The sequence below is a fragment of the Carlito syrichta genome, unplaced genomic scaffold, assembly GCF_000164805.1.
Source record: "Carlito syrichta isolate Samal-C Ts95f unplaced genomic scaffold, Tarsius_syrichta-2.0.1 Scaffold287610, whole genome shotgun sequence".
Taxonomy (NCBI): Eukaryota; Metazoa; Chordata; class Mammalia; order Primates; family Tarsiidae; genus Carlito; species Carlito syrichta.
This window is the reverse complement of record NW_007231706.1, coordinates 63872-87367: the sequence shown is the minus strand read 5'-3', so window position 1 is coordinate 87367 and position 23496 is coordinate 63872. Positions and strand designations below refer to the sequence as shown.

The 23496-nt window shown below is 42.0% G+C and overlaps 1 pseudogene; it reads right to left on the bottom strand.

Moving 5' to 3' along the window:
• Positions 1-11881: 11881 nt before the first annotated feature.
• Positions 11882-23068, bottom strand: LOC103254886 (annotated as a pseudogene).
• Positions 23069-23496: the final 428 nt, after the last annotated feature.

Below are 23496 nucleotides of genomic sequence, written 5' to 3'. Positions count from 1 at the left end.
GGCAAAAAAGTGTCTTAGCCCGCGACTGTCACTTTTAAGAGCCTCTGCATAATATCTGGTCCCATCTACAAACTCAGTTTATTAAGCCCTTTCATCAATTCTAACTGAATTTTTAGATTAAAAATATTTTACTGGCCTGGCTCAGAGGCTTACACTTTTAATCCCAGCACGTTGGGAGGCTGAGGCTGGAGGATCAGTTGAGCCCAGGAGCTTGAGACCAGCCTAGGCAACACAGTGAGACTTTGTCTCTACAAAAAATAAAAAAAATTTAGCTGGGCATAGTGGTGTGTGCCTTTAGTACCAGCTAGTCAGGAGGCTGAGGTGGAAGGATCACCTGAGCCCAGGCATTTCAGGTTGTGGTGAGCCATGATCCTGCCACTGCACTCCAGCCTGGGTGATAGAGTGAGACCCCACTTCAAAGTATATAAAAGGGTAAACTGAGGCAAGGTAGGCCAGTGCTATGGGAATAACACAAAGATTTGGGACAGGAAAGCAAAAGGGTTTATTATCCACTTTCAACAGATAGAAACAGGCCTCTGCCCAGGGGTTTGGGTGCAGGTGTATTTAAGGCCAGAGCTTTTATTGGGACATAAGGAATAGGTAAAAGTTTTCCCAGCAGCTGCATTCTTAGGCACTCACAACACTAATCAGGTGCCTTGAGGTTGTTAAGGTAACTTGTATCTTGTGACTTCTGGCAGGATATTGGTGGGTAGTTATGGAAAGTTGATCATAATAGATTGTCAGGTCAGTCTAACTTCATATATCTGGAAACGAAATGCTTGCAAAGCAATAGCCAAGAAGTTATAAGCAATTATCAATCTTATTCAAACTAGTTCTGTGAGTTAATGATCAAAGGGCTGAAACAAGCTGCTGCTTTAAGCATGACTAAACTGGACAGACAACTTTAGTGTTCTCCAACCTTTTTTTTTTTAATTAAAAAATATTTTTTTTTTAGTTGTAGCCTCACTCTGTTGCTCAGGCTGGAGTGCAGTGGCACACTCTCAGCCACTGCAGCCTCAACCTACTGGGCTCAGGCAATCCTTTGCCTCAGCCTTCCAAGTCGCTGGAACTACAGGCATGTGCCACCATGCCTGGTTAATATTTTTATTTCTATTTTAGAGACAAGGTCTCGCCAAATTGTCTAATCTGTTCTCGAACCCCTGGACTCATACAATCCTCTCACCTTGGCCTCCCAAAGCGCTGGGATGACCTGCATGAGCAACCATGCCTGGTCTTTTTTTTTAGTTTTAAAATGTCCACTTTAGCTGGGTGAGGTGACTCACACCTGTCATTCCAGCACTTTGGCAGGCAGAGGCGAGAGTATCGTCTGAGGCCAGGGGTTCAAGACCAGTCTGGGCAACTGGGCAAGACCTCGGCTCTACAATAAATAAAAGAAGCTAGCCGGGCATGGTGATACATGCCTGCAGTTCCAGTTACTTGGAAGGCTTAGGCAGAAGGATTGCCTGAGCCCAGCAGACTAAAGCTGTTGTGGCCATGAGCATGCCACTGCACTCCAGCCTGGGCAACATAGTGAGATTGTGACTAAAAAAAATTTTTAAAAATTAGGATTCAAGTTTTTTAAACGATAAATTCCAGCCCAATCTTTTTTTTTTCTGAGTCAGGGTCTCACTCTGCTGCCCAGGCTGGATTACAGTGGCATACTCATGGCCACTGCAGCCTCAACCTGCTGGGTTTAGGTGATCCTTCCTCCTCAGCCTTCCAATTAGCGGGCACCACCACACCTGGTTAATTTGGTTTATTGAACAGACAAGGTCTTGCTAAGTTGTCCAGGCTGGTCTCAAACCCCTGGGCTCAAGCAATCATCTCACTTCTGTCTCCCAAAGTGCTGGGATTAAAGGCATGAGCCACTATGTGGCTCCAACCCAATATTGTAACCTGCTGAGTTCAGTTTTGCAAACCTCATTCTTCCCTTTATCCCTTTGTAAGACTAAAAAACTTGACAGTCGTTTTTTGTTTTTGAGTTGGAGTCTCACTCTGTCACCCAGGCTGGAGTGCAGGGGCACACTAATGCCACCCCAGCATCAACCTGCTGGGCTCCAGCAATCCTTCCACTTTACCCTTCCAAATAGCTGGAAATACAGGCATGTTCTACTACACCCAACTTTTTTGTTTTTATTATTTACTGTAGAGATGCTATCTTGCCAAGTTGCCTGGGTGGTCTCAAACCTGTGGGCTCAGGTGATCCACTCACCTCAGCCTCCCAAAGTGCTGGGATTATAGGTTGAACCAACAAGCCCTGCCGACAGTAACTTTTAAGTGCCTCTGCATAATATCTGGTCTCATCTAAAAACTCAGTTTATTAAGCCTTTTTATCAATTCTAACTGAATTTGTAAATTAAATATATTTTTACCAGCCAGGCTCCTTGGCTTACACTTGTAATCTCAGCACTTTGGGAAGCTGAGGCAGGAGGATCACTTGAGCCCAGGAGTTTGAGACCAGCCCAGGCAACACAGTGAGACTTTGTCTCTACAAAAAATAAAAAAAATTTAGATGGGCATAGTGGTGTGTACCTGTAGTCCCAGCTAGTTGGGAGGCTGAGGTGGGAGGCTCACCTGAGCTGAGAAGTTTGAGGTTGCAGTGAGCCATGATCCTGACACTGCACTCCAGTCTGGGCAATGGAGTGAAACCCCACTTTAAAGTATATGAAAAGGTAACTTAAGGCAAGGTAGGCCAGTGCTGTTGGAATAGTACATAGATTTAAGACAGGAAAGCAAAAGACTTTATTATCTGCTTTCCACATTTAGAAATGGGCCTATGCCCAGGGGTTTGGGTCTAGGTGTGTTTGAGGTCAGAGCTTTCATTGGGAAATAGGGAATAGGTAAAAGTTTTCCTAGCAGCTGCATTCATAGGTGCTGGTAACATTAATCAGGTGCCTTAAGGTTACTAGGGCAACCTGTATCATATGACTTCAGGCAGGATACTGGTGGGCAGTCATGGAAAGCTGATCACAATAGATCGTCAGGTCAGTCTGACTTCATATACCTGGAAACCAAATGCTTGCAAAGCAATAGCCAAGAGGTTATAAGCAATTATCAATCTTATTCAAACTAGTTCTATGAGCTAATTATCAAAGAAGGGCTGAAACAAGCCGCTGCTTTAAGCATGACTAAGCTGGACAGACAGCTATAATTGTTCTCTAGCCTTTTAAAAAATTTAAAAAATTTTTTTTTTTTTGTAGTCTCACTCTGTTGCCCAGCCTGGAGTGCAGTGGCACACTCTCAGCCACCACAACCTCAACCTACTAGGCTCAGGGGATCCTTCCTTCTCAGCCCTCCAAGTAGCTGGAACTACAGGCGTGCACCACCACACCTAGCTAACATTTTCATTTTTATTGTAGAGACAAGGTCTCACCAGATTGCCCAAACTGTTCTTGAACCCCTGGACTCAGGCAATCTTCTCACCTTGGCCTCCCAATGTGCTGGGATGACAGGTGTGAGCCACCGCACCTGGCCCTTTTGTTTCCAATCATTGATTTTATAAATAAAACTGCTACTCAACTTGTAGAATTAATTCGCTCATAAAACACTTTTCTTCTTCTTACATAAACAATAGCAATGGCAAATCATCATCATCTTCAGCAAAAAAAACAAAACTGGAGAAATTGCAGATTCACGTTTCCTTTAATACTTCAGTTAATTGAAGGTATGTGACCCAAACCAAACCCAAGATCTATAGAGAAACAAACCATTGCAGAAACAGGACCTGAGTATCAGAATTTTAATTTGTCTTTCATAGAGGTCACCAGATGGCATGTAGTCTAGGACAAGATTAGGTATAAATATACACAATGGCTCGAAGCCTAGAGCAGTCAAGTTGTCACAGTTTGAACTTTCTAGTGGCCACAAAGTCAGGAAATTCTGTTCTCATTGAAGTCTTTTATGCAGGGTTGTTGGAACTTAGCAAAATCCTCTCCTCTCACAGATGGCTGTAACAGGGAGAGGGAGAACTCAATTTTCTTAAGTGCATCCAGAGACATGTCCCCTATCACCAATATAAAAATAAATAATCTAATAGATTAATTAACTGAAACCAGTATCCTAGGCCAACTGCTGCTGCCCAATAGGAAACAGGAAGTGAAGGGAGGTCACCTCTGAAGTTTCTTTATTTTTTTTGCAGAACCACAAATCCTGTCTGTCATATGAAACAACAGCCTGAATCCTCAGGGACGATAAGAAAATGTGGAAGCAAAGGACAGGGATGGAGGGACACTGGCACTGTAGTGATAAGAACTGGGGAAAACAAAAATTACTCCATCTGAGAAGCAGGGACACAAATACATACGCCCACATCAAACCTGGAGAATGAACAGGGACTCATGAGAAACCTCACTGAGACCAAGGGTCATGATGCCTGCCTGAGAATTTGGCTTAGTGTGAAGGTCAGAGAACGGCCCGTAGTCCATCCCCTTCCCCCGCACTAAACACTGTCATGTATCAAACTGGAATATAACTGGGAGAGTTGGAACTTATTGTGTCCAGCAGAACACAAGGGGAAAGCACAAGCCAAGAAGGAGAGTAAAGCAAAGTACCACAGGAGAAATCAGCACTCTTTTGTGCCCATAGCAAGGAGAAGCTTCAACACATACAGCCATAGGAATCTGTTTGAAATGCAAGCCTCAGTTGACACAAACCTTCAAATTAAGATCTAGCAAAGATAGGGTGTATTCAAAGGGAGAAAAATACATAAATTCAAGCAATGAGGCAATATTAACAATCAAATCCAAAATGTCTGGCTATCAATAAAACAATATACCAAAAGAAATAAAAAGGTTATAATGAACAGATAATCAGAATGGATGTATAATGAGTTATTACAGCTGTTTAAACAAAGATGTTAACTATTAAAACAAAAACACAGTCATGCTGCAAAAACAACGTTTGGTGAGGAAGATAAATATTATCAAGAGTCAAGTAGCCTCAACCTCCTCTGGACTTTTCCCTCTGCTTGTTAACTCCCAAGATCAATTTGTCTCTTGATACTCAATGCTTTGAATTAATAATGCTCCACCTGTTCTCCATTTCCTATTAAGATATGTGGAAGCTATAGTTTTATTTTTTTCATGCGCTTCTCACTGACGTGTTGGGTTAGGTAAATTTTCTACAGGCAATACGATCCTGAAAGGCACATACTATTCTTGCTAAATTTTTATTTTAACATATACAGTAGCTTTGTTTTGATATAAATAAGATCCAGTTTCTGAGAAGAAATCTCTCTTCCAACACATTGTGTACCTGCTAAGGGCTGGAGTTTGTCTGGGTGGTCCTGAGTACCCCCTGCAGCCCACTCCCCATCCTCAAAGGAAGTTTCCACGGGGCTCACAGAGCATGTGACTCTCAGTGTCTCTAACCTAGTGTGATGTAGTGGAACCCTGGTTCACAATGCTTCCTAGGTGACACCATATCATTTTGAAATTATGATCTGAAATAGTATTGTCCTTACTGAAGCCAGGTTAATTCTTCAAGGAGACCCCAAACAAGCACTTCATGAAATCCCCACAGAACCACTTCTCCGGATATGCCATATGTACTTACACAGTCAAGAAACGTGGCGACTCCAAAACTTTTGGTAAATGTGTGGAACGCTTTTTTCCTCTTTACGCTCCTCTGGTTAAAAATCACGTTAAATAGCAGCTTAACATACAGACACATGTTACTCAAGGGCCAGCTAAATCACACAACACACACACAAACATACACACAGACACACACACAGTGGTCAATTTTCATGGGGTTGGGCCCCTAATCTGCCCTTATTTTATCTAGGCCATAAGTAACACCTCAGTGACCTAGGCCTTGATAAGTGATTATGTTTGTCATAAAGATCGAAAGTAAACACAGTACAAGTTTAGACCTGGGAGGCTCATGGACTTGATATTTTCCTGTTTTCACCTGGGAACTCTGCCAAAGCCCTTCATTCTTGATAGTCAGTTTCTGGTTATAAATATTTAGCTCCATTTTTTTATTACATATTCTTCTGATTTATAGTTTTGCCTCTAAAACCATGATGAACGTCTATTTGTTATAAGTATTACATGCTGTTTTCATTTATACTCATATAATTTTATTTACATTTGATTCTTCAAAGAACTCAAAGCTTTTATGGAGAAATGACCACTTCTAGGACTCGGGATGACCCGGAGCATCTTATAGCAGCAGATCATAAAGTCGTGCTCAAAAGATGAATGAATGAGTTGCATCAAAAAACATGGAGAGGATCTAAAGAGGCCTCTGTTATGACAGTTGCCATGTGTCAACTTGGAATGTATTTTTGCCTGATATTAACATTAAACCAGTGAAATAAGAGGACAGCAGATTGTCTCTTAAGTGTCTGTGGTTCTCATTCAACCAGTAGATGCGTAACAGAAACACAACTCTGTCAACAACAATACATCTTCTAGCAGCTTTCCTTCAGAAGTACTATAGATCATAAGATCTGGGTCAGTAGGCTTCCTACCTTTAGACTGAAGCTACAATATTTGTTTTTTGTTGTTGTTGTTGTCATTTTCTTCCTGACAGCCTTCAAAATAAAGCTACATCTTTGCCTCTTCTAATTTCTCTGCCTGTAGCCTTATGACAGGGACTTTACATTTCATGGGCTCTCCTGAGTCTTGGATTGCAGCTACATCATGTCTCTTCTTGGTTTCTTCCTGTTTGCCTTCTGACTATATCTAGAAACTTCCCTTCGAGTTTCAGACTGCCGCCTTCTCTCACGTACTACATTATCGGTCTTTGTCATTGTCTGCCAGCCTTCTGACTGGAGTTACACCGTAAGTTTTCTTGGGCCTTCACTTGCTAAGCTTCTGAATGGAACTACACCATTGTCTTTACTGGGTCTCTAGGCCACCAGACTCCTAAATGGAACTACATCATTGACTGTCCTGATTCCCAGGCTGCCAGTCTCAAGATGAGAAATGAATCATTTGCTCTTCTATGTTCCTACCCTGAAGCATACACTGCAGAACCTAGACATTACAATATATATATTTGTGTAAGTCAGTTTCTATCTATAGTGTATATACATATGTATATCTCTTGCTCTTGAAAGCTGTGAATAAACAACTTAGGCAGTTAAATCTGCAACATCAAAGCACTAACACAAATAATGCAGTTCTAAATTGCATTAGATTCTAACCCTAAATATTAAACAACCCTAAGTTTTAAATAGTAAGAATTAAATAGTTGAAATATTGCTCAAGTTTTCTTTACGAGTCAGTTTTCAGAGTTTCTCTATAGGAATTTGTTCATCTTATCTAGATTATCCAATTCATTCATGCACATTTTATAGCTTTCTTGAAAAATGTTTATACTTCTGTAATATCACGATTAATGTCTACACTTTCATTTCTGATTGCTGCTATGAGACATCTTTTGTTTTTTAGTTACCTTGGTAAACATTTGCCAGCTTGGTTGATCACACACAAAAAATCTTTTTTATTTGATTTTTCTATTGATTCTGTTTTCTTTTTTTCATTTTTTGAGTTGGAGTCTCACTCTGTCGCCCAGGCTGTAGTGCACACTCACGGCCAATGCAGCCTCGACCTGCTGGGCTCAGGTGATCCTTCTGCCTCAACCGTCCAAGTAGCTGGAAGTAGAGGCACATGCCACCACACCTGGCTAATTTTTTGATTTATTGCAGAGAGGAGGTCTCACCAAGTTGCCCAGGCTGTTCTCAAAGCCAAGTTAGGGCAATCCTCTCACCTCGGCCTTCCGAAGTGCTGGGATTACAGGCGTGAGCCACTGCACCTGGCTCAACCACATTTATATGTTCCCTTTTCCAACTGTTTGTTCAGCAAAAGGGCCCTTCTTTCTTACTCTAAATCTGCAGGTCAAAACAAGCCTGATCTAGCTCATAAACATAAGAAATGACTTTGCCACACACTCCTGTCCAAGAAAATGAAAATCAAGTTTTTTTTGTTTCCTTAAAAATTTTTTTTTATTATAAAGATGTGGGGAACAATTCAGAGTTAGGTATATAAAGACTGATCATGCAGGTACCATTGTTGATGAGGTATGCCCCTCCCTGCCCTAGCAATTCCCTCAACTGCCAATCCCACCCCCCTCCTCTGACAGTTTCCCACTAACGCCAATCCCTTTCTTACAGTCTTATAATTGTTCAAGGTCCACTGATGAGCGAGAACGTATAGAACTCTGTTGTTTCTCTGATAAGTCACTGAGTATGACTGACTCCAAATCCATCCAAGTTGCTGCAAAATCCATATATTCGTCCTTCTATTTCATTCGGTATATGTACCACATTTTAAAAATCCAGTCCAGCTTTGATGGGCAACATGGTTGGTTCCATGTTTTTGCTATTGTGAATAGAGCTGCACAAACATACATGTGCAGGTATCTATCTTTTTTTGTAAAATGATTTGAGTTCCTCGGAGTATATTCCCAGTAGGGGAATTGCTGGGTCACACTGAAGGTGAACTTCTCAGTCTTTCAGAAATCGCCACACTGTTGTCCAAAGAGGTTGTAACTAGTCTGCATTCCCACCAGCAATGTAGAAGCATTCCTTTTTCTCCACATCCTTCCCAACATCTGTTGTTGTTTATTAATGATGGCTATTCTTACTGGGGTTAGGTGGTATCCCTATGTGGTTTTGATTTGCGTTTCTCTGATGATGAGTGAGGCTGAGCACTTTTTCACGTGTCTTTTGGCTGCCCATATGTATATCTTCTTCTGAGAAGTGTCTATTCATGTCTTTTGCCCACTTTTTAAAGGGTCTGTTTTTTCCTTTTGGTGCATTTGAGTTCTTTGTAGACCCTAGATGTTAGGACTTTGTCAGATACAGAGTTGGCAAATATTTCTTCCCATTCTGTGGACTGTCTCCTTGCTCTCTTGGTTTCTTTTGCTTTGCAGAAGCTTGTTAATTTGATGAGGTCCCATTTGTCTATTTTACTTCTTAAGGTATTGGCCTTTAGGGTTCTGATAAGGAATTGGTTGCCAGTTCTAATTTCCATAAGGGTATCCTGCGCTTTCTAAGATTCTTATAGTTTGAGGTTTTATGTTTAGGTCTTTGAACAATTTAGAGTTAATTTTTGTGTATGGTGATAGGTAGGGGTCCTCTTTCAATCTTCTGCATGTGGTCAGTCAGTTTTCCCAGCACCATTTCTGAATAGGTTCTCCTTTCCCCAGTGGTGGTTGTTGGAGGCCTTGTCAATGATGAGTTGGTTGAGGAATTGAGGCTTTGCTTCTGGAATCTCTATCCTGTTCCATTGGCCTATGTGCCTGTTCTTGTATCAATACCAGGCTGTTTTGATTGCTGTAGGCTTATAGTAAAATTTGAAATCTGGAAGTGTGATACCTCCTGCTTTGCTTCTTTTGCTAAGGATTGTTTTGGCTATTCATGGTCATTTGTTTCCATATGAATTTCTGTATTGTCATTTCCAGGTCTGAGAAGAATGATGTTGGTAACTTAATGGGTATTGCATTGAATCTGTAGATTGCCTTTGGTAGGATGGACATCTTAACAATGTTGATTCTTCCTCAATGAGCATGGAATATTTTTCCATGTTTATGTCTTCTTGGATTTCTTTGAGCAGTGTTTAGTAATTCTCATTGTAAAGGTCTTTCACTTCTCTGGTTAGGAAGATGTCGAGGTATTCATTTTTTCTGATGGCTACTGTGAATGGGATTGTGCTTTTTATTTGGGTCTCTGCTTGGTGTTGGTGTATAAGAATGCAACTGTCTTTTGCACATTTATTTTGTACCCTGAGACTCTGCCAAAGTCCTTTATCAGTGAAAGCAGGTTTTTGACTGATACTCTTGGATTTTCAAGGTATAGGATCATATCATCAGCAAAGAGGGACAACTTGACTTCCTCTTTTCCTATTTGGATACCCCCGATTTCCTTCACTTAATTGCCCAAGCTAGGACTTCCAACACAATATTGAACAAGAGGGGTGAGAGTGAGCAGTCTTGTCTTGTTCCAGTTTTCAGGGGAAATGTTTCCAGTTTCTGTCCATTTAACGATATGTTAGCTGTGGGCTTGTCGTAGATGGCACTTACTATTTTGAGGTATGTTCCTTCTATACCTAGGTGTTTGAGAGTTTTTATCAAGAAGGGATGCTGGACTTTATCAAAAGCTTTTTCTGCATCTAATGATATAATCATGTGGTTCTTCTTTTTACATCTGTTGATGTATTTAATTATATTCATGGTCTTGCAAATGTTGAGCCAGCCCTGCATCCTGGGGATGAAGCCTACTTGGTCATGGTGGATGATTTTTGAGATGTGCTTTTAGATCTGATTTGTTAGAATCTTGTTGAGGACTTTTACATCTGTGTTCATAAGGAATACTGGCCTGTAATTCTCTTTCTTTGTTGAATCTTTACCCGGTTTGGGTATCAGTATGATGTTAGCTTCATAAAATGATTTGGGGAGAATTCCATCTTTCTCAATTGCCTGGAATACATTCAGTAGGATTGGTATCAGCTCCTCCTTGTACGTTTTGCAGAATTCTGCTGGAAAGTCATCTGGTCCAGTGCTCTTTTTTGTAGGTAGATTTCGTATGACAGAGTCAGCTTCCTGGATTGTTATTGGTCTATTTAGTGTCTCAATGTCTTCTTGTTTTAACTTGGGGAGGTTGGGTGATGTCAGGAAGTCCTTCATCCCATGTAGGTTATCAAGTTTGTTTCCATATAGGTATACATAGTAATCTGTGATAATCTTTTGTATTTCTTTGGGGTCAGTTGTGATTTGATCTTTTGTATTTCTGATTGTGTTTATTTGGGCTTTTACTCTGCTTCTTGGTCATTCTGGCTAGGGGTTCATCAATTTTGTTAAGTCTTTCAAAGAACCAGCTTGTTGTTTTGTTGATGTTTTCTATGATATTTTTGTTCTCTACATCCCATTTGGGCTCTTATTTTTGTGATCTGATTCTTCTGCTAAAGTGGGGTTTGGGTAGTCTTCTCTTTCCAGCTCCCTTAGGTGATTTGTTAGGCTCTCCACTTGTGACCTTTCCATTTTCTTGATGTGTGCTTGTAGAGATATAAATTCCCCTCTGAGAACAGATTTCATGGCATCCCAGAGGTTTTGGTAATATGTTTCTTCATTTTTGTTTGTTTCCAGGAATCTTTTAATTTCTTCTTTCACTTCAGTGTTGAAGTCAATTTCAGCCTGTCATCCAGGCTGGAATGCAGTGGTATGCTCACAGCCACCCTGCATTGACTTGCTGGGCTCTGGCCATCCTTCCACCTCAGCCTTCCAAGTAGCCAGAACTATAGGTGCACGCTACCACACCTGGTTAATTTTGTATTTATTGTAGCAACGAGGTCTCACCAAGTTGCCCGGGCCGGTTTTGAAAAGAGGCTCAAGCAATCCACTTGCCTTGGCCTCCCCAAGTGCTGGGATTACAGGTTGAGCCTCCGAGCCCCGCCTCAGGAGGAATCTTTAGAAAGTTAGGCTCATAGTCATGGATTTTCCAGAACAGCTCAGAAGCATCTGCCTAGAGGAGGAAATAATTTATGGCAGAATGTCCTCCCCTTGGTTCTGCCCTGCAGAAAGGACAGTGACAAACAAGGACACCAAAGGGGGAGAAGTCTGTGTGTGGACCTCCTTGAAGAGGCTGAAGTGTGCATGGAGATAGCCCACGCCTCTTGCCCTGGTTGGCCTTGTGATGCTTTAGTGGGATGTAAAAACAGCTCATAACAAACACAAAGGACAGAGGAGTCCCCATCTGGCCTGTGGCTGGGCACACTGAGCTGTTGGAGCTCTTCACTCTGAAAGGCACCAGATCTGGAGAGGGAAGGAGAAGGGGACTTTGAGTTGGAGTCTTAAGGCAGGTTTGAAAGTTCCAGCAAGGTGGCATGAGGTGCTTCACTATCAGGTCAAAAAGGAAGTAACTAGTCTCTTGAGGGGGTTTCTGTGTGCTGCACTGCCTCTTCTCCCTGGGACCTCTGTGCTGTGCCCAGGGTTCAGTCCCACCTGTCTCCTCCTTCTGCCTGCTGAGGACTCCATGTCTCTCCCACATTTGACCTCTCCCAACCCTCTCCATGTCTTTTGTCATCAGAAGCATTCTTGACTGATTATGCCTTTGCACATAGCCAAGCATGCCTTCAGCGAAGTTCAAACAGGGCAGTGGTCTCCAACATCTCCCATTTTAGTTGTTAATTACTGGGTTACAGCTTGAGCTCATTGACAATTTTTGCAGCAATAGTTTTTGAAAGCTGCAGATGTTCCAGATATGCACTTAAAATGGATTCCGCTGACAGTCTTGGAAGTCTGCAGACTTCCATCTCCCATTGGACCAGGTTCAGAGCATGCTCATCAATGTGGATGCAAAAGAGCAAAAAGCGCTCTTTCTGCAGGTAGTTGCAGTTATTTCTGTCCAGGACTTTGAGGATTTCACACATCATGTCCCTGGGGTCCATAGAACTAGTGATCTTCATACTCCACGTGAAGTGAAGGGAACGAGGCTTGGCTTTTCTGCTCTCATCCTGTTCAGCAGACATCCTGTGACTGAAATGCACACAGCAGGTTTATTTTTAATTACACAGGAAAATTAAACTTTTCTACTTTAGCTAGTTCATCATCCACATGTTCAGTAAAACATAGCTAACAACTGACCTACCCATTTTCCTGCAGACTCACCTAGTCATTAGTAAGGTCCTTCCTTTCATCTATTTTATTTTCTCACTGTGCAGAAATCAAAAGTCATACATAAAAATATCTACCTGTCTGGAAAACCTTCACCAGCTGTCTGTTCTTCTTGAAACACAACTCCTGCTGGAAACACAACTCCTGCTGCCTGCTCTGGCCCTGCTCCTTCTCCTCCGCCACATTGCTCTTTCTAATGTGGTCGCTGTAACTGGTATCGGGACAACCAGGGACTAAAAACTCCATGGTCTGCAATTGCTTTCCTTGCATCTGCTCCGCATGCTGAGCACCACCATGTTGGGGGCATCTTCTCAGTCACCTCTAACCACCTCACTGTTTTCTCTTCTGTTTTGTTAACGTAAACTTCCAATTCCAGAGCAAAACCAAAAATCTTAGATTATACAACCATACCACTGAAATAGATGGCTAAGTAAAATGTTATAACTTTATTTCTTTGCAGAGGCCTGAAGGCACCCATCTGCACACCTTGTGGATGGAGAGTGTGAGTCTTGGTTCAGTGACCACAAGGCAGCAAGAGTAAGGTCCAGGCCTGGGACTACTGGGAACCCCGCAGGTTACCAGAAGTTCCTTGGCATTTAGTCATTGTTGCCACAGTCATTATTTACATTCTCACATATGTATCTAGTGGCCTCAATTAAGACACTGAGTTGGCTGGGTGCAGTGGCTCATTCCTGTAATCCCAGGTCTTTGGGAGGTCCAGGTAGGAGAACTGATTTAAGCCCACGAGCTAGTGACCAGCCTGGGCAACAGTGTGAGACTTCATCTCTACAAAAATAAAATAAAAACATTAGCTGGGTGTGGTGACCAAGCCCCAAATTCCCAGCTACTGGGGATGCTGAGGCAGGAGAATCACCTGAGCCCAGGAGGTCAAGGCTGCAATGAGTCATGTTCATGTCATTACACTCCAGTCTGAGCAACACAGTAAGACCCCAACTCAAAAAAAAAAAGACACTGCTGAGGACCTAAACACACTTTGGGCAGTAAAAACAATCCATATATGTATATATGTTTAGTACACTCCACCCTATGGAAAGTTTTTCTTAGCTCTCCATGACATGACAACAACCTTCTAATAGGATATTCAATTTGCTTCATATCAATCAAAATTGATTAGAAATTTTTTGTATAAAATGCTATACTGGAGACTAAATAGGTTACAAAAATGAGTAAAACTTCTCAAACTAATTTGGAGCCAGGAAAACTAAGGTAAGGGGAGAGTGGTAGCACAGGAAAGGTGTGGCAGGCCACTAGAGGGGCACAGGAGAGTGGAAAAAATGAGTCATAGGAATGGTGAGACCAGGAGGAAATCCCTATGATTGGGGTGAGGGGTGGGGCAGGGGACTTGGGGGGGAAGGTGAATCTCAGGGGAGCCCATGGGATTTCTTTTTTTTAGCTGGAGTCTCACTCCATGACCCAGGCTGGAGTGCACAGCCACCCAAGCATCGACCTGCTGGACTCCAACGATCCTTCCAACACAGCCTTTCAAGGAGCCAGAACTATAGGTGCACGCTACTGCACCCAGCTAATTTTATTGTTGCAGAGATGAGGTCTCACTAAGTTGCCTGGGCTGGTCTCGAACCTGCAGGCTCAGGCAATCCACTTGCATTGGCCTCCCAAAGTGCTGGGATTGCAGGCTAAGCCTCCAAACCCAGCCCTACTTCAGTCTTCTAAATAGCTGAGATTTTAGGTGTAAGCTAATTTTTAAAAATTTATTGGAGAGACAAGTTCTCACCATGTTGTCCATGTTAGTCTCAAACTCCTGGGCTCAGGCAATACTCTCACCTTGGCCTCCCAAAGTGCTGGGATTACAGGAGTGAGCCACCACGCCCAGCCCGATATAAATAGCTTTTATAGAAAAAGTGGGTTATTGTGATTTAAACTGAAGTAGACTTGAGCATTTTGATCTCAAGATGAATAAAAAGTGACAAGATGGATTTTATTTTAATGTAACAAACTGGAGGAATGCTATTTATAGCATTATAAATATTGTCATTATAAAAATTAAGAAAATGGGTATGTTGTGCTGAACAGAGTCTGACAAAAGATTGTTCAAACTATGGATCCAGTTTTTATGATTACGTCATCTGTTTCCCTAGCCAAGTAGAGTCTGGACTTGTTAAAATCTATGTGTAAAGCCCCCATATTGTTTCTGGACACAACAGGCAATCATATTTGTTGAATAATTGAATTAATGAAGTCCTTGGACCTTTTCTTATTTGGGATAACTTTGGTATTGCTTCAGATATTAACTGACCACTAAAAAGAGGTCTAAGGTTGGGTGCAGTGGCTCACACCTATAATCCCAGTACTTAGGGAGGCCAAGGCAGGAGGATCACTCAAGCCCAGGAATGAGACCAGCCTGGACAACATAGGAGATTTTATCTTGACAAAAAATACAAAAATTAGCCAGGTGTGGTGGCACCCACCTGTAGTCTCAGCTACTCGGGAGACTGAGGTGAAAGGATGAGCCCAGGAGGCCGAGGCTGTGGTGAGCCTCAATTGTGCCACTGCACTCCAGTCCAGGTGACAGAGTGAGACTGACACAAGGGGAAAAAAAAGCTAACTACTGTAAGTAACTGTCAACTGATCTGATCATAATGAGGTATCACGTTAAAACTAGCATAGAGCAGAGTAATCCACAGTGAGGAAGATTAAGCAGGTGAAAATATTTTATGAACATGCCTAAATATAAGGTGGTGATATTCAAAGATTATTTTGGTTGAAACATAATTTAAAGGATTTTAAAATGTTTTCATTTCCTAATTTTATTCCTTTTTTTTTTTTTTTTTTTTTTTTTTTTTGAGTAGGGTCTTACTGTTGCCTAGGCTGGAGTGCAGTGGCACATTCATGACCACTACAGCCTCCACCTGCTGGGCTCGAGTGATCCCTCTGCCTCAGCTTTCCAAGGAGCTGGAGCTACAAGTATGCATCACCATGCCCAGTTAATTTTTTGATTTATTACAGAGATGTAGTACCACCAATTGACATGGGGGGCCTTGGAACCCTGGGCCCAGGCAATCCTCCCACCTCCACCTCCCTAAGTGCTAGGATTATAGGCATGAGCCACTGTGCCTGGCATAATTTGCACCCGGAAAAATCAGGGTTACTGGTGCCTTCGCTTTTCCCTCACAAATCACTTGGAGTATAAGGAGGAAAGGAGACACTGCAGCAGGGAGGCCTTTGCACTCTACCAGGGTCACGTGGACGAACCTTGGAGGAGGCATGTGCCATGTGCCTTGGCTACTCTGCCTGTAGACGAGGGTGACTCTGAAGCCACTGAGCAGGCCAGGCCTGGCAGCAGGAGGGGAGAGTTTTGCTCCTGACTACAAAGGGCCTGCAGCTCCCTGGGTAGAGTGTAGGTTTCCTGCCATGACCTTTTTCACAATGGGCCAGTCTCCCTTGTAGTATCTAAGGGCAAACATGCCAAGCCTTGCAGGTGATACAACTTTCATCTTAGCAGTTGCTAAGGAAGGGTAAAAAGCTTCAATTGCTGCAGCACAGATCATGACTTTTTTTTTTGGAAGAGAGTCTCACTCAGGGTCAGAGCAGTTGCGAACTGCTGGGCTCAGGTGATCCTTCCACCTCAGCCTTGCAGGGAGCAGAAACTACAGGAGCATGCCACCACATTCGGCTAATATTTTGATTTACTGAAGATACAAGGTCTCCCCAAGTTGCCCAGGCTGTTCTCAAACCCTTGGGCTCAGGCAATCCTTTCACCTCCACCTCCCAAAGTGCTGGGATTACGGGTGTGAGCCACAATACCTAAGCTATTGTGATTGTTTTAATATAATCTAATTATGAATTTTTTTTGGGTTGGAGTCTCTGTCACCCAGGCTGGAGTGCAGTGGCAAGCTCACTGCCACTGCAGCCTCAACCTACTGGGCTAAGGCGATCCTTCTGCCTCAGTCTTCCAAATAGCTTGAACTACAGGTGCACGCCACCACACCTGGCTAATTTTTTGATTTATTGTAGAGATGAGGTCTCACCAAGTTGCCCAGGCGGGTCTCAAACCCCCTAGGCTCAGCCAATCCTCTCACCTCAGCCTTCCAAAGTGCTTGGGTTACATGTGTGAGCCACTGTGCCTGGTGTGATTGTTTTTAAGAACAAACTGCCAATAACTGATACATTGTATTAAGGGAGACCACAAACCTCATTTTGCAGACTTTCATATAATAGAATAGACAAACCTCATTTTGTAGACTTCAACATAACAGAATAAAAGACTCTTTCTGCAAAATCTTGGAGGGGAAAGCAGCCTGGACATTGTAAAATAGGTGGTGTGATTGTTTTTAAGAACAAACTGTCAATATTTGATACATTGTATCGAGGCAGATGGCAAACCTCATTTGGCAAACTTTAACATAACAGAATAAAAGACTTTCTGCAAACTCTTGGAGGCGAAAACAGTCTGACATTGTAAAATAAGACCACCACCTAGAATTTTTAAAAACACAAAACCTCAGTTCCCAATTTCCATTCAGATATATGAAATAAATATAAGTAGAAAATGAGAGGAGGGTCTCAAGCCTGCAACAGTCCTTTGCTGCATTTTCTAAAGGGAGCACAAGTACAAAGTCATAAAGGGTCTTTTCTAGGCAGGCAGACCTTTTCTTTTTTTGCTGTAGGATCTTGAACATGGATTTAACTTGACCACTCTGAACTTTATCTTCAGTTCCCTCTGTAACCCTAACCCTGTAACTCTGTAAAATGGGGGATATCTACTCCACAGGGTGGAAGGTGAAGCCTGAGTTTGTACACATACATATAAATATAAATATACCCATTTTATACATATAAGTGTATGTGTGTTAGGCCAGGTGTGATGGCACACATCTGCAATCCTAGCATTTTGGGAGGCCAAGGAGAGGATTGCTTGACCCCAGGAGTTCAAGACCAGCATGGGCAACATAGCAAGTCCTCATCTCTCCAAAAAAAAAAAAAAGTTAAATAAATAACGGTGCATGCCTGGATTTCCAGCTACATGGGAGGCTGAGGCAGGAGGACTGCTTGAGTCCAAGAGGCACAGGCTGCGGTGAGCTATGATTGTGCTTCTGTTACTCCAGTATGGGTGGCAGAGTGAGACTCTAACTCAAAGAAGAAAAAAGTGTATATATATTACACATACACTCACACATAAAAATGTGTGTATACATCATATACATATATTTATATATGTACCTATTTTAGGTATATCTACATCTATTTATCTATAGTCATGTATCTTAGCACACAGTAAGCATTCAAGTAACAGGAGCTGATATTTTTATCGATGATAGCTTTCAGACAGTCCAAAAGGAGACAACTAAACAACTTCAAGGATTTTAATGACATGCAAGGTTTTCCTTAAAGAGCCAATTACAGGTTGGGCACAGTGCCTCACGTAATCCCAGCAATTAGAGAGGCCAAGGAGAGGAAATTGCCCAAGCCCAGGAGTGAGACCAGCCTGAGCAACACAGTGAGACCTTGTCTCTACAATAAATGAGAAAATTTGCTGGGTGTGGTGGCATGTGCCTGTAGTCCCAACTCCTTGAATGTCTGAGGTAGAAAGATCACTTGAACCCAGCAGTTCAAGGTAGCCATGATCATGGTACTGCACTGCAACCTGGGCAATGGAGTGAGACTGTGCCAAAAAAAAGAAAAACTAACAGGCAATGACAGCCAAAGTGTATGGGCACAAGGCTGCCTCTCCTCAGTGAGGCCAAACATGAGTGCTGCACATCCCTTCTCTGTGCTGCTCAGAGGGAAAACACCTGCTGACATGAAGCTGGACGTGACCGGTACCTGGCTCTGTCCTCTACCACTTGGTTTCAGAAGAAGGTTTCATTTCAGCCTAAGCCCTGAGGAAGGAATTAGTGGATGATAGGCCATGGGACAACCCTGAAAGGAAGGAACAATTTATTCTGGTATCACCAGGCTCTTCTTGGACTGAACTCATCATCTCCTTCACTGGCTGTGAATGGGTGTCCCAAACCTAGCACAGCCTTTTAGACCATCCTGTTCTGCCAAATCTGGAATGAGGTGTCCTGCTGAAGGGGAGAAGAGAATAAGAAGGTGGTGAAATCTTCTGGCTTGTAATTGATGCTTAATGAATATCAGAAATTTGCCCTAATCTGTGATTTGATGTCCTCATAACAAACCAGCCTAAGTTTCAGATGATGGGTCTATTATAAGGAGACTGAAAAGTGACATTAAGCTTACAGTTTAAATAATGGAGATGGCGTGAAATGAAGTGGTAGGCAACAGGCCAGGAGGAGTGCAGAGAAACAGAGGAAGGCGTTTGCGGTTCAGGCTGAGATTTGACTGGTGCTCCTGACACGCTAGAGGGTTTGCACCAGGCACACTGCAGGGCACCCCATACGAGCTAAGTCCATAGCTCAGCTTAATTTCAAAAACATTCTTCTGGGGAGTCCTGAAACTGCAGTGGCTCTTGGGTTTCCTGGGTTTGTTCCTGGCGAAAGGTGCCTGTCTCTATTTGCTTACAATTCAAGGTGGAATTCTTTTCCTCTTAAAGCTGTCAGTATTTCTAAGCTTTTGCAACAGGTACACTAGACTTTGGAAAAAAGTTAGCTCAAAGGACCCTTAGAGTTTTCTGAGGCCCAAATGACAGCCTATTCGACAGCCTTTTCTGAGAGTATACCAGAGATTTTCTCTCCAAAGTTATACACGTAAGGAAGTTACCTTGCTCTCAATATAACTTACTGAAGCCAAAAAGGGGGGAAATTTCGAGATCTGAACTCTAGATGTGTAACTAAAAGGAACAGTAATTAAACAACAAAAAATTCCCAAAGGCTAGACAACTTTTAGTGTTATGAAGACTCTGAATTCTGTAATTTCTACTTGAAAGGTTTAAAAGTATAACATTAGATATAAATAAAGTCAGAAAAAACATGAGCTGAAGGTAGAATGAAAAGCATTCAGGCAGTGGCTTCACACAACAGAAAAGACATTTCTCCTTTTGCTTCATGTATTCACTCCAAAACAACCAGTATCACCTGCACTTACCTCCTTCTGAATTTTGATGTTATTTTAGTAACAAGATAGAGAAGCCTCTGCGTCGAGTGTTGGAAAATGGTATGGCTTCATGGGACAGGCTGGGAGAGGTAGGGGAGCTGTTATATTTTGCAGTTCGCTCCTCCCGGGGCTGGCTGTGCAAAGTGCTATGACTGCCTCCTGAGACGAGGGTTCGATCCAGGGTGGCTGCACTATCGTGGTGCATTGAAGCAACTGGAGACCTCTGTTCTGGAATAGTGCTATGAAACCAGAAAGTAAGAGACACTTATGATTACGGCAAAGAATTTACAGTCACAATATGCCTTTTATACACAGTGGCAAAAACTGGGTATAATAAATCCAGATCCGAAGGGTTTTTTACAGAACTCGGGAGCAAAAGGTAAGCTAAGTGGGAAAGGTTACCAAGGGATAGTATATGAGACAAAGCCTTATATTTAAGGGACTTGTACACATATGTTTTCAAGGACTGGATTAATGCAGGGAAATTCCATGAGAGAGAATGGCTAACTCAGGCTCTTCCCCTTTGCTTCCCTATCAAATTGCTTACACACAGAGAACCGTGCCAATATGAAAGCAAGAAAGGACATGCAGGTGTAACTGAAGAAAAGGCAACTAAAAGGTTCTGAAAGCACACAAATGATCTAAGTACAAAATTCAAGAGGCTGAAAGTAACTTTGAGAGAAGTGGGAACTTCTTACACACTTTGTAGTACGCAAAGGCACGAAGACACACTCAGGTGACCAAGGACACCATGAGACAGGATGTGCTTAACTAAAAATCACATGGAGAAAGGATACCTTGTGGACGACTGCAACAAAATCTTGAAGTATAAAATGCACAAAATTAACAAGTGGTGGGTAAACAGTAGTTACACAAGGAATGTGCATTCTTCTTACATAGCCTTGACATTAACTCCTGCACTGTCCATCAGAGGTAACATCATCGAGGGCTGCCCAGAGGCTGACATGGACATCGACTTCTGGTGTGTCAGCCGATGAGAAGAAGAAGGGGTACAAACTGAGACAGGGCAGATGCCTTCACCTTTAGCAACAGAATGTATATTTTAAGGACCATTTCTTTTCAAGTTTTATCGTGTATTGTTTATAAGCATTCATAACCTTCTAGATAAACAAGAACTCTAGTAGACAGGGGAAAGTGGCAGAAGCAGAGGAATCATGCAAGCGACAAGGAGGACTCAGGCAGAGATTACGGGTCACACCCCTCACTCCAGGAGGAGTGCATCTAAGGAAGCCCCATGTGGACGATCAACTGATGCCCTATAGTGAACGACAGGGAGACTCTAACGCAGCACAGGTGATCCAGAGAGCAATGAATTTAGGAGTAACAAGTATACTCATCAGACATGCTGTCCGGTGGTAATCTTAAAGAACAGCACCAAATGCTCATCATTTATTCCAAGGCACAAGACACTGCTATATCTTAGGTCAATAAAAAGGGAGACACTAGTTCTTGGACAAAAATCTAAATGGCAAATCTATTTGAGATTTGACTGAAAGTAAACAGCTTAATTTGATTTATGGGGCAAAGACAATTAAGCTTTCAGTTTGGCAAATTTAACATATAAAACAAAGATTTATTAAACCCTACAAAGGGCTTGTATTGAACTTTTACATTTGAATGAAAAATTGTTAAACAAAAGCCAGGCGCAGTGGCTCATACTTGTAATCCCAGTATTTTGGGAGGCAGAGATGAGAGGACTGCCTGAGCCCACGGGTTCAAGACCAGTCTGGGCAACAGCTACTTGGAAGGCTGAAGTAGAAGGATGCCCTGGGCCCAGCAGGTCGAGGACTGTGGTGGCCGTGAGCATACCACTGCACTTCAGCCTGGGTGACAGCGTAAGACTCCGATTCAAACAAACAAACAAAAAAAGACTGTTAAACATGAAAAAACAAAGACTTAACCAAGTATAGAATAATACTATTACCCTTAACGCCTATGTTTCCTCCCAATATCCTAAGAGGTCTACTGACACTATGAGCTTTCAGGTTACTACTGATTTGCTTTCAAACTTTTATTATTTGTATTCAGAAAATGCAAAACCTTCTAAAACTTGAGATCCTGAATGGAAACATTCATCTATCCACTGACTTCATTCTCATTCCACTAGTCTTATTTGCAGTGACTTCAGTGTCTGTGTATATGGATTTATACCCCTTTATCACATGTGCAGATTGGCCATCCATCACCAGGCAAGATGCTAACAGTTTCACAGCAAAGGTCTTGTGGGATATCCTTTCATAGTCATAGCACCTCCTTCTCACTCTGACTCCCTTCTATGAACCCTGTTCTCCATCTTCATAATCCTGTCATTTCAACAATGTTGTATGAACCAACAGAATATAATTTTTTGATTTTTTTTTTCCGCCAGCATGATTCCCATGAAATCCATCCAAGTGATGTGTATCACAGTTTGTTCCTTTTTATTGTGAGTAGTAGCCCATGGTATGGATGTATCACACAGAAATGTTTTTAATTAAAAAAAAATTTCAGAGTCACTGTTTCTGTCACCCAGGCTGTAGTGCAGTGGTACAATCATGGGTCACCTTGCAGACAGAATAACTGTAGAGTTCAGTAAGCATATCTACCATGGTCTTAAGCACCATCAAGAACTGGTGAAGTTTCAAAGAGAGACTGGGGGCCGGACAGGTTTAGTGGTTCAAGCCTGTCATTCCAGCACTTTGAAAGGCCGAGTTGGGAGGACTGCCTGAGCGCAGGAGTTCATGGTCAGCCTAGGCTACATACTGAGACCCCATCTCTAATTAAAAATTTAAAAAATGAGGCAGATATGGTGGCACACACTTGTAGTCTCAGCTACTTGGAAGGCTGAAGTGGAAGAATCACCTGAGCCCAGGAGGTTGAGTCTGCAGTGAGCCATGATCATGCCACTGCACTCCATTCTGCACAATAGAGTAAGACTGTAACTAAAAAAGAAAATTTCTAAAAGAAGGGTGTAACAAAATGTATGTGTTTTGTTTGGGTAAGAAATCGCCCTGTTAAAGAGTAAATAATTTTCTTTATAGGACCTCAAAGATTACACTTTTTCTAACATAAATGAACACTTGTTTCTGAATTACTGGGTGCCATTATAGTAAACTGCAGGTACTAAGTTCCTAAATATGACAGAACAGACAAGTTGTTTCATTGAACTTGGATTTAACTTTCTATTAAGCACATTTCAGTCATCTACATGAGTCAAAACATATATGCTACATATATACACACACGCACACAAGCATGGAGACAGAAAGCAATTACCTATTCTCTTCTGGCATAAGGTGTCTTGTTCTGGATCCAGAAATGGTTTCAGTTCATCTTCTTTATGCCCTGTATTGATCCAATTGTTCTCTAGAATCTCCTAAAAAGGTGAACTGTTCGTTAGCAGTGGAAAAGAAAATATTCCAATAACAACAAAATTTAGAAAAATCTACTTACAACATTTCATTGAATAGAGCTCACAGAATAACTTGAAAAATTGCTTTTAAGGTTTCCATTCCTGCTTTACAAGCCCCAGGAAGTATTTAGTATGTCACACAAATCAAGCAAAATTCTAAAAAGTCTCTAAAGACTTTCCAAGTTGTTACTTATTTTGACCTATGTGATTACCTCAAGAGTGCCTTGTTTCAGTGGATCTACCATTAGGACCATTTCAGTAGTTTTTCACAATCTATTGATACGTAAAAGGGATTTTATATTTCTCTCACAATATTTTCTTTTTGAGCTCCTTTGTGGAGGTAGAGATGAAAGAAAATGAAGTGAGTCAACTTTTAGGTTAAATAAAAGCAACAAAATCCCACTGAAACCTTCACAACGAGATCATGTTAA